Source organism: Podarcis melisellensis (genome assembly GCF_964234715.1).
Source record: "Podarcis melisellensis genome assembly, chromosome: 6".
Classification (NCBI taxonomy): Eukaryota; Metazoa; Chordata; class Lepidosauria; order Squamata; family Lacertidae; genus Podarcis; species Podarcis melisellensis.
Genome location: NC_138538.1, coordinates 61,112,051 through 61,129,638, shown reverse-complemented (window position 1 = coordinate 61,129,638; position 17,588 = coordinate 61,112,051). Strand labels below are relative to the sequence as shown.

The window sequence follows — 17,588 nt, the reverse complement described above, 5'->3', positions numbered from 1 at the left end:
ACCCAGTGTTGAAGGTTGGGATTAAATCTGGGCCCTGACACAAAAAAGGTTGGAGCCTGGTGCTTTAAAATATTCAAGGAAAGAGAACTCAAAAATAAAATATAGGGCAGAAGTCTTGCTCATTAAACTTATTGGGAAATTGATTGATTTTAATGACAGTTTCAGAAGTATGGCTTTTCCGTTGCTGTGTCTACATTTTCCTTCCGTTAGTAATTCATTTGTTTCAAAAATATAGATTTTCTTCTTAGTAGCACCCAGAGCACTTGGAGCTCTGCTCTTATTGTAATTTCATACAGCATTGTCTGCTGGGAACCTTTCCTGCTCAAACCACATTGAAATGTGGCCCTGATTTCAATAGGCCTTGCATACAAGCTTCCCAGTGGATTGTACTTAATATCTCCCTTGATTAAAATATTAATTCTTTCTAATCATGATTGTGATGCATTTCCTTCTTGTAGATGTAAATGCTGGGTAGTGTGGAGGCTATTAATGAAGCATATAGTGCTATGGGGAAAATACATTTAGCAAAAGCTGAACTTTGATTGTCATTGCAGATTATATAATTTAAAAAATATTGTTGAAATAGTGCAGTGTGCTGTAGCTCAGTGGTACAACATATAGTTTACACCATCCTTATAAACAGGCTGTATGTTCCTGCACTGCAAGGGGTTGGACTACATGATCCTCTGGGTCCCTTCCAACTCTACAATTCCACGAGTCTGACTGCATAGCATGTGCTCTACCACTTGAGGCATGGCCCAGAACGATAGCTCTTTCTCCAAGGAGCACGGGAGTATATGTAATCATATGTATATTTAAAGAAATTGCACTTTTTTGTGCAGCATGAAAGGGGGTGACTTTTGCTAATTCTCAATTTTCCTGCTTCCTCTTGATCCAAACCACCGCCTATTTTTATTACAGTATTTTCATGTGTAGATATTTTCTGGAGAGACCGGGTTTAGCCTCTTTACCATTGGCAGTTCCTATTGTTTAGTTCATTCTGGAGAGCTAGCTGCACCTCAGTGTTCATTTTAAAAGAAAAGTGAAATGGAAAATAAGGTTTCACATTCCAATCTAATAGGCATTAAATGGCAAGATTCAAGACACTCACTTTTTCACGTTAGTTGCATTGTGCTTGTTTGGAATAAGAAGATTGGGAATAGCAGCAAACTCACTTTATGGTTCAGTCACAACATGTTTTATATATGGGAAGTACTTATACTTACTAGATGATGGGCATGTGAAGATAGGTAAAGAAGTTGAAGTCAGTTGCCTAGCTCTGTTCAGTTTCAGAGTCTGTTATTTCTTCACTTGGGGAATTTGATTAGCAGAGTATGTGAATTATACCGTAAAGAGGACTCATTCAAATACTGCCTCCGACCTTTCTCCTCTCCCCAAAAAACCCCAAGGCAATATGTTATTTTGCTTTTCTTGCTGTAGGTCTCAAGTAAGAATGCCTCTTTCAACCCTGTTATTCAGCTTCTCCAACATCTGGCACCATCGTATCTGAAAATGACAGGTTTGTATTAAGAGGTCTGGATAAGTGTGAGTGCCAAGTCTGTACTTGGAAACAGCCATCTGTGTGTGAACTGCTCTTACGGCTGCTGGCCAGCGCAAACACAAGGGGGGAAGCCCACATCCAACACCTGAAAGTGTGCCTACAGTGCTGACCTGGGGGGTTGGGAGACTCGAGGCAGTGTCTCCTTCCCCAACAGGTGATCACTATCTGAACTGAATATCTTGCTCATCTGTTTTGTGGTGAGTGCAGGAAATCCTCACATCTTACATCTTGCAGCTTATGCACAGCTGTTTATACACAGTATGATCTCTGGATCTGGGGCTATTATGTTACATGCCTCTTTTCTTTTATACTGGCATAGGGGTTTGTGGGAGATGCCCAGAAAATTTGGGTAAATAGGTTTGTCGGATCACTCCAGGTTTCAACTAACCAAGATTGGATGGCTGGGGCTTCATATCCCGTTGTGTAAATATCTGTCTGCTGTTATGTAACATTTGCTTGGGATTTATTTTTAAGACGTTAAAAGTATTTTTCCAAGAAGTTTTTCTGTCTCTTTATTGCCCTCTTGTGTTTAACAAAGTATGCAAGATTTATTCTAATACTAATTCAGCCTAGCAATTTCTCTGTGCAATTGCTTGATGGCTTTATGATTCCCATCTTGTAACATGGAAACATTCATTGGCGTATACATAGTTAGTTTGGGAACTTAGATGCAGATTTATTTATTTGCAGTTCTGTTTCCTTTCATTTCTAGAGATACTGGTTTAACATTTTGTATTTTGGATCTAAATGTCAAGGAACATCGTAGCCTGAGGTTACAGTTCACGTCTCGCTGAAGTTAATGGCTAAGCAGCCATTGATTTGAGTGGCATCCTAAATCACCAGACTTATATAAGCCATCTTCTTATGTAATTTTTCATTAGCTTTTTTTATTCTACTTGCATTCCAGTAATTGAGTGCAGTACTGTTTCTAGCAAAGGCGGGACTTGCTCTCGTTTCTTGCTATGTTTGTTAATACCCGTAAGAGTACAGTAAGAGGTTATGTCCCAGAGCTCCTTGGAATAACCAGAGGGCACTGAGGCTCAATTTTGACTACAAAAGTCCAAACTGGTGTGCAGCACCAAATGTAGCAGGAACCCTTTGTTGAAATCTTCTGTTCCATGGGGCTGGAGGAGTGCTTTAAGGCACATTAGTAAATAAGGTAAAGTTAAGCTTACCTGAGCAAAAAATCAAACTAGGGTTCCCTCTTTACAATTTTTTTTAAAAAACGGCTTGTTTGCTTTCTGTTTATTCAGAACTATCAGTGAACATGATATTTAACAGAGAAATATAAGCAATACAGGGACACAGGTGGCGCTGTGGGTTAAACCACAGAGCCTAGGACTTGCTGATAAGGTCGGCGGTTCAAATCCCCGCAGTGGGGTGAGCTCCCGTTGCTCGGTCCCTGCTCCTGCCAACTTAGCAGTTCAAAAGCACGTCAAAGTGCAAGTAAATAAATAAGTACTGCTCCGGCGGGAAGGTAAACAGCGTTTCCGTGCACTGCTCTGGTTCGCCAGAAACAGCTTAGTCATGCTGGCCACATGACCCGGAAGCTGTACGCTGGCTCCCTTGGCCAATAAAGCGAGATGAGCGCTGCAACCCCAGAGTCGGCCACGACTAGACCTAATGGTCAGGGGTCCCTTTACCTTTATAAGCAATACATAGTTCCCTGCCCCAACAAGCTTACAATCTAAATATAGAGGTGGAGACAGCAGAAGGAAGGATGTGGCGGTGGTGGGGGTGAAGATAAGCAATATAGTTTATATGTTTGTGTGTGGATGCAATTGATGTATATGCATATTAATGCTGCCCAAAATCACCCTGCCTAATTAGAGATGGGCTGCCTGAATTGGGCAGGTGCTGAATTTGGATGAAACATTTTGAAATGCTTTGTGAAACAAAGTCCTTTTACCCTGCTTGTATAAACACTGGTGCAAATGGTGAGACATCAGTTGTAATATGTGTTTTTTTGATGTAACATGAGCATTTGAAACACAGTGATTTGCTGCTTCCACCTGTTTAAATGGCCACAGTGCTATTAGGTTCATTTAATCATTCGTCATTTGGCTAACATAAGGATGGCTGGCCTTTCAGCAAGAGGTCTCGTATATCTTTATCACAAGGAAATTTCATTGAGGGCTCCTTGCTATTTCAGAATTCACATACCCAGGTTCTCTTTCCTCACTAATGCAAAGTTTGCAGTACCTATTTTTCAGATTGAAAGTGCACTGCAGCGCCCAATATATTTTCTCAGCATTTTGTATTTTATTATTCAGGAACTTGGGCCTCATGATAAAGCATGAAGACTTGCTAGTAATATTTAGCACTTCTGCAGTGCCTTTTTCATATTCTGAGTGCTTTACCATACCTCATCTCAGTAACTGTTCTGGTAGACCTGTAATGTAGATCACATTCTTATCCCCCTGTTACTGAAAGGGGGTTGCAGTTTGCCTGAGGCTGCCTATTGCATTAACAGTCTCTTAGCCACTGGGCTAGAGTAGTCACCCCATCTCTGATCTCTATCCTGAAATTTGAACTGGCAGGTTTCATAACAAATGCAACACACCAGCCACTGGATGGCACTGACTTTCCATTAGGGAGTAACACTACTAGAGACAAGAGTTCTGTTGGGATCAGTTCCCGAGAGTTTTGCTGCATTGTTTTTGGAAAGATGTACTCAAAGATGAGCCCTGGGTCCTGGAAATTCCTTTTTTGTGCCACAACAGTTATTAATGCTACAGTAGATAGTCACAAAAACCCTATTTAACCTAAGACTACAATCCTGTACGCACAGACCCGGAAGGAAGTCCCATTGAACTCCATAAGACTTGCCTCTGTGTAGACTTCCCTTTGATTGTGCTGTTGGGCTATGATGAATAAAACACACAAAACAGCAAATGGTATGCAAACAGCAATTTACAGGTTTTGTACAGTATATCTTCTTTTATCTTGGTGGTGTTTTTTTAATGTATTGCTGAATGCTTTTTAAATAATGTTTTATTTCCTGAGCTGCTCAGAGAATGTTGCTGTTGGCATGGGGTACTTATAAGTAATGTAAATTACCATATTTTTTGCTCTATAAGACTCACCTTTTCCCTCCTAAAAAGTGAGGGGAAATGTGTGTGCGTCTTATGGAGCGAATGCAGGCTGTGCAGCTATCCCAGAAGCCAGAACAGCAAGAGGGATTGCTGCTTTCACTGTGCAGCGATCCCTCTTGCTGTTCTGGCTTCTGAGATTCAGAATATTTTTTTTCTTGTTTTCCTCCTCCAAAAACTAGGTGCGTCTGGTGCATCTTATAGAGCAAAAAATACGGTAATAATGATTTTACCTTCTGGGACGGGTGTCAGATGTTGATGTGACTGGGTACCTCCAGTGGCTCACAATCTAGGGGTCCAGTCATGCCATAACCTCTAAGCACTGCTGCTCACAAGTCCTTTGGATCAGAAGTGATGAGCAAGCAGGTGATGATAGTGAGAAGATGGGCAGAAGCAGCTGACAGGCCTCCCTTCTCTCTATCTTATCTATTTGCTTTCTTCTTGGAGAGAGCAGGCAGCTGTAAGAAGAAACAGGAAGAGGAAGAAGGGCAGTGAGGGAGAGGTAGGCCAACTGAGGGCATCTTCCCTGCAGCCTCCCACCCCTCCACCCTCAAACCAGGCACTGCAAACCCATAGATCTTTAATGTTTGCTGACAGCAATTCTGCACTCTTCCTTCCTTATTCGGCACCTAGAAGTTTAAATGTATTGTGGACAAAACAGTTTGGACCTCCCCCCTGCCCCCCCCCCAGTTAGTCATCCGCTTAGATTTTAAAACTCTGAGACCTAGATTAGATTTGTAGTCAAAACAAGACATAACAGCTCTGGTGGTCTTAGTGGTGGTGGTGTTTTTTAATTAGTTTATGATTTACCTTTCCAGAGGTGATTTACAACCATACCATAAAAAACATTAAAAGCAGGTAAAAAAAATTACAAAAACAACAACAGCTAGATTTAAATATAAGCAAGCACCCAAGGCAGAAGCCTGAAATATTGCAGTTGCAACACCATTGCTATTCTACCTGTTCTGTTAGTAATGGTCCAATGGCACAATCCTAGGCATGTTTATGCAGAAGCAAGTTTAAAGGAGTTGAATGGGATTCCCAGTTACATGAGTAACGTGATTTACAAACATACCGTAAAAACAGTACAAAACAACTACTGAAGATAGGTGAAAATAATACAAAATGAACATCTAAGGTAGAGACCCTTTCATCCAGCTGGAAAAAGCTTGTTGAAACAAAAATATCTTCAGGACGGAGCAAACAAACTGAGGTCCATTGGGTGATGTTTCTTCTTTCAGGATCTCCCCATTCCAAGTCTGAAAACTGCTTTTAAAAATAGGTATTGTGTAAAACATGATTTCATGTGAAACGTTTCCTGAGGAAAGTGACATAATAAGGCCTAGTAGGAGTGCCAGTCTAATAATTACGCATCACTGAATCCTGACTCAACATTTCAGTTGGTTTCAGCAGCACTGTGAAAGACAAGTCATGCCATGTTTCCCCCCCGTGTGAACGGCTCTTCAACCACAGTGTTGTTCTTTTGCACAAATGGGAGTCTTTTGAGCATGATGCCAGTCTCTCTGGAATGACTCGGCCACCATTTTGTCAATAAATGCTATACCAGTGATTTTTGTTGTTGTTCTCTGAGCAGTTTGTATAAAAATACATCTAGTCCTACCATGAACAATTAACTAGAGTGCCTGCAGCATGGTTGCTCAATTACTGAATAAGCTCCCAAGCAAATTTTCCTGTATATTTATTATGTGTGCATCAGATGCAGCGGTGACAAGAGTCGAGCATCAGTGCCCCCTGTGACCTTCATCTTTCTGCACATGCAGCTGAGGAGAATTAAAGCTTTTGAGTCTTGGGGCCATCTGCATCCGGTAAATGGAAGTCCAGTCATCCCAAGAACATGGGTAGGCAATGACTGACAGGCTGCCCTGGCTCAGTTATCACTGTGCTGATGCTGTCTATACAAAAGGTACAGTACTGTGATAACTGAAGGATGGCAGCCATCTTAGCGTCACAGGAACTCAGCAAGCGGTGATCAGAGAAGACTGTGTTCTGTCCTGAAAACCTGGCTGTATTTTATTGATGGAAACCAAAGCCAGCAGCACATACCAAAGCTGGAAAACACACATTCACTATTTTTGCAGCTTAACATTTCACTTCAAGATGGTACCTTCAATAAAACTTGAAAGCAAAAGTTTGCTTTTCTCATGTAACTCCTTTCTGTTATTTAGAGGTTCTCCCATAAATTATAGACTTTAGAGTAATGAGTGACAGGTGGGCTTGGTGATCTCTCCAAAAAATGAAAATCAAACTTTGCTGCACAATCACCTTTTTAATAGAAGGACACTTTTAACATGACGCAGTTTCAAAACCTGAATCTGATAAATATCCGTCATTCATCCAAAGGTATAAGGAGCCTAGCAAAGCGTAACAGCACACCCACACAATCCAGTTAAAGCACTTGGATTCCACTGTCACAGTCATGGCTTTTGTCCAACAGATACTCGGAACTGTAGTTCGTCAAAGTGCTGAGAGTTGTTAGGAGACTCCAGACTACAGTTCCCAGGATTCCTTGGCAGAAGTCATGACTGGGAAAGTGGTAACAGAGTACTTTAACTGGTTTGTGTGTATGTGACACAAATCTTCCAATGTGACTTTTAAACATTTTAAATTGGCATTCAGAATTGATGGGTGAGTCCCTTTCCCAAGTTGTGGGAACAAAGACAAAAATCTATGGTCATGGTGAACGTTTCACTAGAAAACACAAACATAATGCTATCAGTTACATAGTCATTGTTAGACGGTTTGAGCAAGAGAGAACAAGGTAATGTTTCCAAGCAATATTTTTGGAGCTATAAATTTCCTCTGACAGGCTTAAGCATGGTTAGCTGTAACACTGGAAAGTGTCAATCACTTCTCCTACATGGGCAGTTATCTTTCCATAAGGGCTGACATTAATGCTGAAATCTAGAATCACCTGAGCTCTATGAGTGCAGCTTTCTCCCGATTGAAGTGCAGAGTGTTTGAAGACTGGGACATTTGCAGGGAAACCAAAATGTTTGATTATAAAGCTATTGTATGACCAACCTTCCTGTATGCTTGTGAAACATGGACCACTTATAAATGCCATATTCAGCTCCTTGAAAGATTCCATCAAGGGTGTCACCGAAACATTTTACATATCACTTGGGAGACAGGTGAACTAATGCCATTGTACTGGAAGAAGCAAAGATCACCAGTGTCAAAGCAATGATTCTTCAACATCAACTTCATTGGACTGGTCATGTTGTTCAGATGCCTGATTATCATCTGCCAAAGCAACTACTCTATTCCGAACTTAGAAATGAAAAGTGTTGTGCTGGTGGTCAACAAAAGAGGTTTAAAGACTCTCTCAATGCAAATCTAAAAAAAATAATAGTATAAACACCAACACCAGGGAAGCACTGGCCTGCGAGTGCTCCAGTTGGAGAACAGCCTTTACCAAAGGTGTCATGGACTTTGAAGACACTCAAACTAAAATCAGGACGAAAGGGAGAAACGTGCTAAGTGAAAGGCATGTTTGGCAAACCCTCACCATGATCAACTCTCACCCGGAAACCTATGCCCCCACTGTGGAAGGAGGTGTGGATCCAGAATTGACCTCCACAGTCACTTACAGACTCACTGCTAAGACCGTGTTCATGAAAGACAATCTTACTCGGCTACAAGTGATCACCAAAGAAAAAGAAGAAAACGTCTACACTAGATATATTGGGCACCAATCTGAAAAGAGTGTGCTGAGAATTTACAATTCCTTTCTTTTCCAGCATGGCAGCAAGGGTGTGTCAGGTGCTTGGCCTTTTAATATACAGTACTTTATATATACTTTTCTCACATTTCCACAGAACCAGAAAGCTGCACAAGCAAATGACAATTGCTGGACACTGTGCTTTTGCACACTTCTTAAGCGGGGAATTAAAAACAAAACAAAACGTGAGCAGCTATATGTGATCATGCCCTGTCAGTACTTAACTTGCATAACAGAATCAACAAATTAGAAGGCAGGGACAAACACAAAAGAGATACCTACTGGTATAAATGGGAAAAACCAAAGTTGCTGTTCATACATGAATTTAAAAATGTGCAGGTGGGAACTATTCTGGGGATTGGGTTAACAGCTAAATAATGCTCAGATGGGACAAGCGTCCTGTCAAAATCAACATTAACTATGTGCAGGACTAACCTAGGTTCTCCTTAACATGAGACCTGAAACCATACTTTAGAGCTAGCTTCAGATCCTAGATTAAGCAGACAACCTCAGTTTCTCCAGTAACTCTAATTCCCCTTGCTGCCAATTTAATTGTTAGTCATGGTTAAGCCTGGTGGAGGAATCTCTGCTTCATAATAGAGGGGAGGGAGAGTCTGATCACATGGCCTGTTCCTGATTGGGTATTTATTTTAAGCAATTCTACATTCTTCAGCCTCAAATCCCAGAATGGCTCACATACATAAAATCAATAAGCCAAAAAACCCCATGATGGATCCTAGCTGCAGGCTTTTCATCTGAAAGACAACACAATAGGAAAAAGATGGGGACAGGAGATTTAAAAAAAACCAAGCACCCAGGCACTACCAGTTCTTGAAGCTACAAATTTGTTATCATGACCAGATTGAAAGGGAATTGCTACTAGCTTGCAAAGGCAACACAGAGCCAAAGACCAATATTATATACTGTAATTTGGTTACTACCTTCACATTCTGACCCCTTACAGAGCCACTCCATGCTAATCAAGAGCAATCCGGGTTCACATCATTTTACACCCCCCTACTTGAGTGTTGAAAATGGGTGTAGGGAAAGGTGGCTTTCACCACTGGAAGCTAAGGCCCGAAAAAGACTCAATATGGAGGCCAATTGGCCAAAGTATTGGGAAATATTAGAAAAAGATGGAGACAATTGGAAATTGCAGAGTATGGAGAAAATGAGAGGCAAAGTGCGAGATTGGTTACATTACGCTCAGATCAAGGAAGTTTTTAAACTTGACAAAAAGTTAGGGTTCCAGGTGGAGAAATCGAAGTTGGAAACAGAATTGCTAGAGCCTAAGACTAAGGTACTTTCAAGAATGTACAACTTGCTGTTAAAATGGAACACACAAGATGAAACGGTAAAATCGGCTATGATAAAGTGGGCACAGGACATTGGGTATAATATTATGTTTGAGGACTGGGAAAGGTTGTGGACTACTGGGTTGAATTTTACTGCATGTAATGCTTTGAAAGAAAATGTAATGAAAATGATATACAGATGGTACATGACCCCAGTCAAACTTGCAAAAATATACCACTTGTCTGATAATAAGTGTTGGAAATGTAAAGAAAATGAAGGAACATTCTTTCACCTCTGGTGGACCTGTCCTAAAGTGAGGGCTTTCTGGGAAATGATATATAATGAACTGAAAAAGGTATTTAAGTATACCTTCTCTAAGAAACCAGAGGCCTCTCTTTTGGGCATTGTCGGCCAAGGGGTGGTAAAGAAAGACCGAACATTTTTCATGTACGCAACAACAGCAGCAAGGATACTTCTCGCGAAGCATTGGAAAACTCAAGATCTACCCACACTGGAAGAATGGCAGATGCAACTGATGGACTATATGCAACTGGCTGAGATGACCGGCAGAATCCGAGACCTGGGGGAGGAGACGGTAGAGGAGGATTGGAAAAAATTTAAGATATATTTGCAAAAATATTGTAAGTTATATGAATGCTAAGCAGGATGCTTGATCAGAAACAATTTGGCACCATTAAAATAGATGAAGTGAAGCAGGAAGATAAGTCAAATGTAAGGAAAAACAATCTTTTTTGGATTTATTTGGTTAAATCTAATTTGTTATGGAGTATAATCAAGGTTTCTAAAATTTGAGATACAACATTGAAAATTAGACAGTAAGGATGGAAGTAAGGTGATAATTTGTTGGATTAAATATTTTAAAGTGGAAGGTAGGGGCGGGAGATGTGAGGAGGTCCTAAGAAGATAAGAAAATATGTTATGTGATGTTATAATTTTGTTTGTTTGTTATATTGTAACTCAAAAATTTCAATAAATATTATAAAAAAAGAAAAGAAAATGGGTGTAGGGAAGAAGATGGAATTTGTCTTCATAATGTTAATAATGGTCAGAAATGTTGATAGTTACCACATTAACAGTACTGGGCACTGAGAACCAGTGCACATATGTGAGTCACACTGCCAAATTATTTGAGCTGTGTGAACTGGGGAGCTTAGCTTCATAGAAGATTTCTGATGGGTGACGTCAATGGTTGCCCAGTTGGGGGAATGGAACAGCCACCAAAACAAGAAGTGTGACTGAGCTGCACTTCCTGTTTTCCCACTGCTGCTCCACAAACAAAACACACACACCTTGACTTTGGTGGTGTATGCGTTCTGTCCTTCAAGAGATTGGGCAGGGGGGCAGTTATAGTTGGTGCATCTTCCATGGTACAGAAAAAGCATAAAAACCAAAGTACTGCTTGATCACATTTCCATCAACATTTATTAAAACATCAGAAACTGCTCTCAAACTTGTATCAGGCTTTGTAAAACAGAAGCAATGCTGGAAGCAGCCCTTGAAAGTCTTGCATTGTTGCTGTCTAAAGCTGCAAAATTAAGAACCGGACGCTAGAGGGTGCCAGAGTGTCTTGATATTTATGTTTGCTGAAATTTTAAAACCTAGGTTTTATGAACAGGGAGGAATCTAAAGAATGCTTAACCACTTCAGCTTGGCTCCAGTGTTATGAAGTTATTGGTTTCAGTAGGAATGGCAAACTCCAGATGTTGTTGAACTTCAGATTCCATCACCCCTGACTGTTGGTCCTGTTGACTGGCACTGATGGCAACTGGAGTCCCACAAGAGCTGGGGAACCCCACGTTCCCAATCCCTGGGCCACAGTCTTTGTACTATGCAAAACTTAGGATTTAAAAACAGAAATTAAAGCATATCCATTTTGTGCACATTTATAGGAGTTTACTTCTTGCTCTTCACCAAACAAGAGTGAAATAGAAGACCTTTTGCCTATCTGCCAGGCTTCCAAAGCTTTTTCCTTATTATATAACTTGAACTGCCAGCCTCCTAGCTATCTACCAGTTTATGTACATTCTCCCTTGTCAATCACATGTTCCTTCCCTCAGGTTACAGGCTCAAGGAAGTCTGGAGTCTTTTAACTTCAGAAGAGACGTGTCATCTCTTACATGTGCAATGGAGTTTTAACTACAGTGGAACATCAGGTTATGTACTGTCCTCCTTACGAACACTTCGGGTTATGAGCTCCGCTAACCCAGAAGTAGGTGTTCCGGGTAGCAAACTTTCCTCGGGTATGAGTGGAAGTCACACGGCGGCGGCAGGAGGCCCCATTAGCGAAAGCGCACCTCAGGTTAATAACGATTTCGGGCTAAGAACGGACCTCCGGAAGTAATTAAGTCCATAAATGGAGGTACCACTGTACGTACCTTGATACTTGAGTCTCAGAGTATTTGCTAGGTTTCTAAATTAACATTATACTCCCCAATGGATAATCAAGAATGATCTCTTTACAAACAGGTAAAATATCCATGCCTCTATGATATGCAACAATCCATACAAGTAGCCAAAGGAAACAAAATCCAACCCCCCCTTCCCCTCGCCCTCCTCACAGACCTTTTAAAGATGTGTCCCGTTTTTCTTTCTCATTGGAAACGTTTGTGATTGTGCCTTACATCTTGAGTTGCTTTCTCCATTAGTATATCTGGCCATGGAATCTTACCTAGTATCTGAGCTTTTTAAAACTAGTCTTCCTGAAATCCACTATACAGTACTAACCTTTAGCTTTCCTAACGATAAGAATTCCAGTGTTGAATGGTCACTCTCCCCCCGACCCCTGCAAGGTTCTTCCTGATTTAACCTCACTGACCAAACTACTGGTTATGATCAAATGGAGGGCAGCTAATCTCTTTAGTCCTTCCTCCAGCTTCTGCAAGAGGATGTTGTTCAGCAGTGCACGCCAGGAATGTGTTCGATATTCCATGCTTAGCGTTTGTCTAACAAGCAAACATCAGGGCAGTTGAATTTCTCTGTGACTTCTAATTCTTGCTTCTCTGAAACATGTGTTGCAGGAAGACACAATCCACATCCTCTCTTTGGTGTGGTGGCCTATAGTAGTAGACGCTGACCACAATGTTGTTTGGCTTTTTTGTTGAGGGGTTGCTCTATTTAGCCTTGCACAGATGCTCTCCACAGGCTGCAGAGTTCAGTCTCTTCAGATTTCTGTGCAGGTGAGCAATACTATTTTATGTTGCACAGAGCCTGTAGCTCCCAGCAACTGAAATGACTATTCAAAAAAACAATTAAAATCAGCAAAAAGCTATTAAAAAAACACACCAACCAGATTAAAACATGTCTTCATAGGCTTGCCTAAACAAAAAATGTTTTTAGTAAAAACATCATTAAAGCCAAACCAACATTTAAGATCTGGACATCATTCCAAAGTGCAGTCAGATGTTGCTTTGGGTGAATTTGTTTGTTGGTTTCTGTTGTATCCCATGCATCACAAACATGACGGACTCAGCCAAGTCTTGATCTTGGCTGAAGCTGCACACATCTGGTACTTGTTCTATCAAAGGGGAAATACAGGAGATATGAATGTGTTTTGAGTGGGGTAAACACTTTTTGGATTCAAAATACTGTGAGCACCCAACATTACAAAACCTATTCTAAACAGAAACACAAAGCAAACTTCAAAGTCCAAAACACTCCTCTCCAGCACCTTTTATTATGCACAATAACAAAAAGAACAAGAATCAATTTATGATTGCTGTTTATGCAGCCATACAGAGATACCATTGCATGTTTTGTCTACTTTCTTTTTTAGAAGCTGAGCACTTCCTTCCTGCTCATATCCTGTGAAGCAAATAACCCCATAAGAGTTAGCTTTTTTCCATGCTGAATTAAGACTTTTATGTGCCACAAAATAAGTTCTGAATTATCCCTCCACCCCAATACGATTGAAATGAGATATTTGCCTTCTTTTTGCTAGGATAAGTTCTGAATGATCGCTGACCCCCATCCCAATATGATTGGAACGAGAGGTTTGCCTTCTGTTTTCTAGGAGGGATCCTGTGTTTTCAATAGCTTCACAACAAGCAGAAACCTCTTTCTTCTCTGGTTGTGTTTAAACACATGCTGAAAAGTTTGATTGCTGTGGATATTTTTTAAAAAAAACCAGGCCCTTTAAGTAATGCTTTGTGTGCTGCTCTAGGTTTGCATTTTTGGTTGATTTTGTATAGTGAGCTCAACTCTTGAGGTGTGGGTAATTTTCTACTAGGGCTTATTGTTTCTTGCTTTTTCATATATTAATCCTGCTCCCAGTGGTCCAGCAATAAAGCTGCTAGCACATTCACAAATCTAAGCAGGGTCCAGTATGGTTTCAGATTGGATGGGGGACAGCACGTTGAGATCCCTGCATTGCAGGGGGTTGGACTAAATGACCCTCAGAGGGTCTTCCAGTTTTCCTAGTTTCTTATTCCTTGCACCCAAAGGGCAGTTTGTCTTGTAAAAATCACATGCCTCAATAAAGCATAATCTATTTGCTATAGAATAAGGCTGCCTCTTTTTCCCCACCAGTCTCTGCTTCTCTCCCTTTTAACTGTAGCTATATCTTCAGACAGGAGCAAGTGATAATGCTTATCTCCATGTTGCAAAATTTTCACCCACTGATCTCTCTGAAGATCCAGCTGCTGTTAAATTCTTTCTTTCTTTCTTTCTTTCTTTCTTTCTTTCTTTCTTTCTTTCTTTCTTTCTTTCTTTCTTTTGCTTTTCTTTCTTTTTCCTGCTTAGCAACCCTGTAACAGGGCCGCAGTGCTGCGTTTGTTCAAGCCTTGTCACCTTTTTTAGTTAGTTTGTAGAGAGAGTGTTCATGTTTCCCGAGGAGACCCTTGTTACAGGACTTGCTGTGTGCTACATTTGGGCCTGCATGGCTGTGCTCACACGTCTCTTTACATTAAGGCCTGTTTGCTTTGAACCCAGCGTTTGGTTGGGGCTTGTCAGTACCACTAAGGAAGTCTGTCAGTTACAATGCAGCCCACTTAGAGCATTTCTAGAAGGACAAAGGAAGGTCGGGTGGTTTCCAGTTGTCTTCTTCCCAACGACCCTCTTGCTTTGCATCGAAGCTCAGTATTGACTGCCTTAATTAACTTTATAAGTTGACAGGAGATGCTAAATAATTCAAAAACGGACAGAGGGGTGGAGGTGTTCAAAGATTTACAGCAGAGCAATGTTCTTTTAGCTTTTAAAAATGCACAAAACGTCTGTGCAGAACAAACTGTGTTTCCCATGTAATAATAATAATAATAATAATAATAATAATAATAATAATAATAATAGAAAATTCAATAGGAATTTGAATGAGTCAGGGACAGAGCCTCCTTAGATAGATTTTATAAGAACTGTGTTGACTTCATTGGGCTGTGCCTCCCTGCATTTCTGCCACAGGCCATTGCCTGTTTACAAGTCGTATAACTTGCCTGGGCCAGAGTAATCTGAAGTACTATGGCGCTTCTGGTATTTACACCTGCCAAAATGTTTACAATGCAGCCATGTAGCACCTTCCTTAGGGAGCTCTGATAAGCTGATTGACACTTCAAAACGATGCAGCTCCCAGCACTCAGATAACAGCCTGCAGTGATGCCCTGGCCTTCCCAGTGACAGGAAAGGAGTATAATAGGTCCTCATGGCACAGTACAAAATGAAATCAGTTTGGCATTCAGAGAAGAAGAAGAAAGCTCAAGTAAAGCAAACTTTGAGATGAGGTAAAACCGAGTGCACATTGGGTGGAGTTTTATAATTCACAACATAACACAAAATATAAGTAGTTAATATTTTTTTAAAAAATAATAATTCTGCATTTGCATAGAAAATGTGCTGTGGACAAGCATCAGTTAGTTATCCCACTGTTGCTGTTGTTTTGCATTCACTATCTAGAAAACCGGAATGTGGGATCATGTTTGCTACTAACTGAGCAATTAAACAGTATATTGCTTGTGTGGCTTGTTTATTGTTTTCATTTTCTCTCTTCCTTAATAAGACTTTTAAAATGAAGAGGCTAAGAGTTCAGGGAAGAAACTTGGAAAGATCATCAACATCATGGGTTTCCCTAGACTTTTGCCCCTCTCTGGCATTTACTGTGCTACTATACATGCCCTGTCTTATGCCAGCAGATCTGAGTCCAGTTTTTATAGGAAAAACTTCAATCCCAGCAACCAAGTTCTGTTAAGTTCTTTGCTTTTAGTTCTTGGCATGGCTGACTACCATTAGTGGGATTTTTTCTTTTCTTTTCCTGGCAATCAGTAAAGAATCTTGTTTGAAACAGCCAAGTATCACAATAGTAAATATGCTCAAATCAGCAAACTATTATTTCCCAAAGGAACATTATTCTCTCTAAATGGAGCAGAGCAGAGACAGTTGCAAGCTAACCTGTGCGGCGGGGGGGGGGGGGAGCGGATTCAGGAAAACATGGTATAACAAAAGTAGGATGCTGCTAATTAGACTGATTACTTAGACTGATCAGGGTGTGCAACCTAGAGAAAATGTCATATATTGAGTACAGCATAACATTTCCTATACAAAACTGAAATTCACTCTGTCAGAATAATACACCGTACCTTCCTGGGTACCACAACATGGTCCTAGCATGTTCTGAATTAAAAGCATTTCCAACATTACAATTACCACATGATTGGCACAGGAAGAGCTTCTGTGTAGCAATGGCCACATGCAATATATTCTATGTGTTCTCACAGCTGCAGCTGTAAGCAGTAGCTGTGCAGAAAAAAAATCCTGGTACTTCTACATACGTGTCAGCCATGATGTAAGAAAACTTTGAATGTAAGAAACCACCATATAAAGACATATAAAGATAGTCCATAACATCTCCTGTCTCTTTGCCAGTCACCCTACAGTATGGTCCATTTTGCTGCCAAAGCACTGACTCACTGAAGTCAGTGAGTGCTGCAGACAGTTCTTGATGCCAATTTTTGTTGTGAATTTCTGTATCCTTCATTTCTTAAATTTTATTTTTCCGAAATATTGTGCCAATATATAAATGTTTTCAGGATCTTTGATCCTTGGCCTCTTTCCCAAAATAGAGGCCAACTGTTATGGTGTTTGTATTGGCCATGTGTGTTCAATTAAATCTGCTACCCGCTTGACTAGCTGAAGTTGCTAAAGTTGCTCTAGTATTAAAGACTTAGACCAGGGGCTGCCAACCTTTTCAGGCCAGAGGGCACATTTGGAAAGTTAAGGAAATGTCACAATTAAAATGCATTTTGCATTTTAAAATAGTTTTAGTAAGTGCTTGTTTACATTTGCTCTGCATTTCTAGGGATGGGTCCAGGCTTTCCAAGTCCTTCTCCAAGCCCTTCTTATTTTTGCCCTGATGCTTTCCCTGTGAAAGCCCTCTCTATACTGCTGAATCAGAACAACAATCTGCGGAAAACCTGAATTGCAGTTTGCTCTGATTCAGCAGCAAAGAGTGGGTTTTTGTAGAATCATAGATATGTTTTGAGTTGGAAGGGATCCTGAGGATCATCTAGTCCAACCCCCTGCAATGCAGGAATATGCAGCTGTCCCATATGGGGATCAAACCTGCAAACATGGTGTTATCCGTACCGTGCTCTAACCAACTGAGCTATCCACCAGTGCCTTTTTCCAGGGGGAAGTTGTGGGGTAATTATATATATATATATATATATGCAGGTTTTGGTGTCCTCGGGTGTCTTCCCGTGTAAAAGTTGGGGTGTCTAGGCGACGTTTCGACGAGGTCTCACTCGTCATCTTCAGGCTGGTGCTTTCGGCTTCTTGTTACTGGAACAGAGCAGGATCTCAGTGTTTGAGTTCCTATAAATACTGTTGAGGGGGTGTGGTGTATAGCCTCCAATGTTCTGGGCAGAGAGGAAGTTCCCAGGCTAGTGTGCCTTTT

The 17,588-nt window shown here is 40.8% G+C and overlaps 1 long non-coding RNA gene across 3 annotated transcripts in view; it reads left to right on the top strand.

Moving 5' to 3' along the window:
• Positions 1–17,588, top strand: part of LOC309372363 — a 130,272-nt gene that overhangs the window by 105,983 nt on the left and 6,701 nt on the right. For all 3 annotated transcript variants that reach the window (XR_014169454.1, XR_014169455.1, XR_014169456.1), the window contains 3 exons: positions 1,441–1,519; positions 6,371–6,479; positions 11,770–11,927. This is a non-coding gene — a long non-coding RNA (uncharacterized lncRNA). The remainder of the gene's footprint in view (positions 1–1,440; positions 1,520–6,370; positions 6,480–11,769; positions 11,928–17,588) is intronic.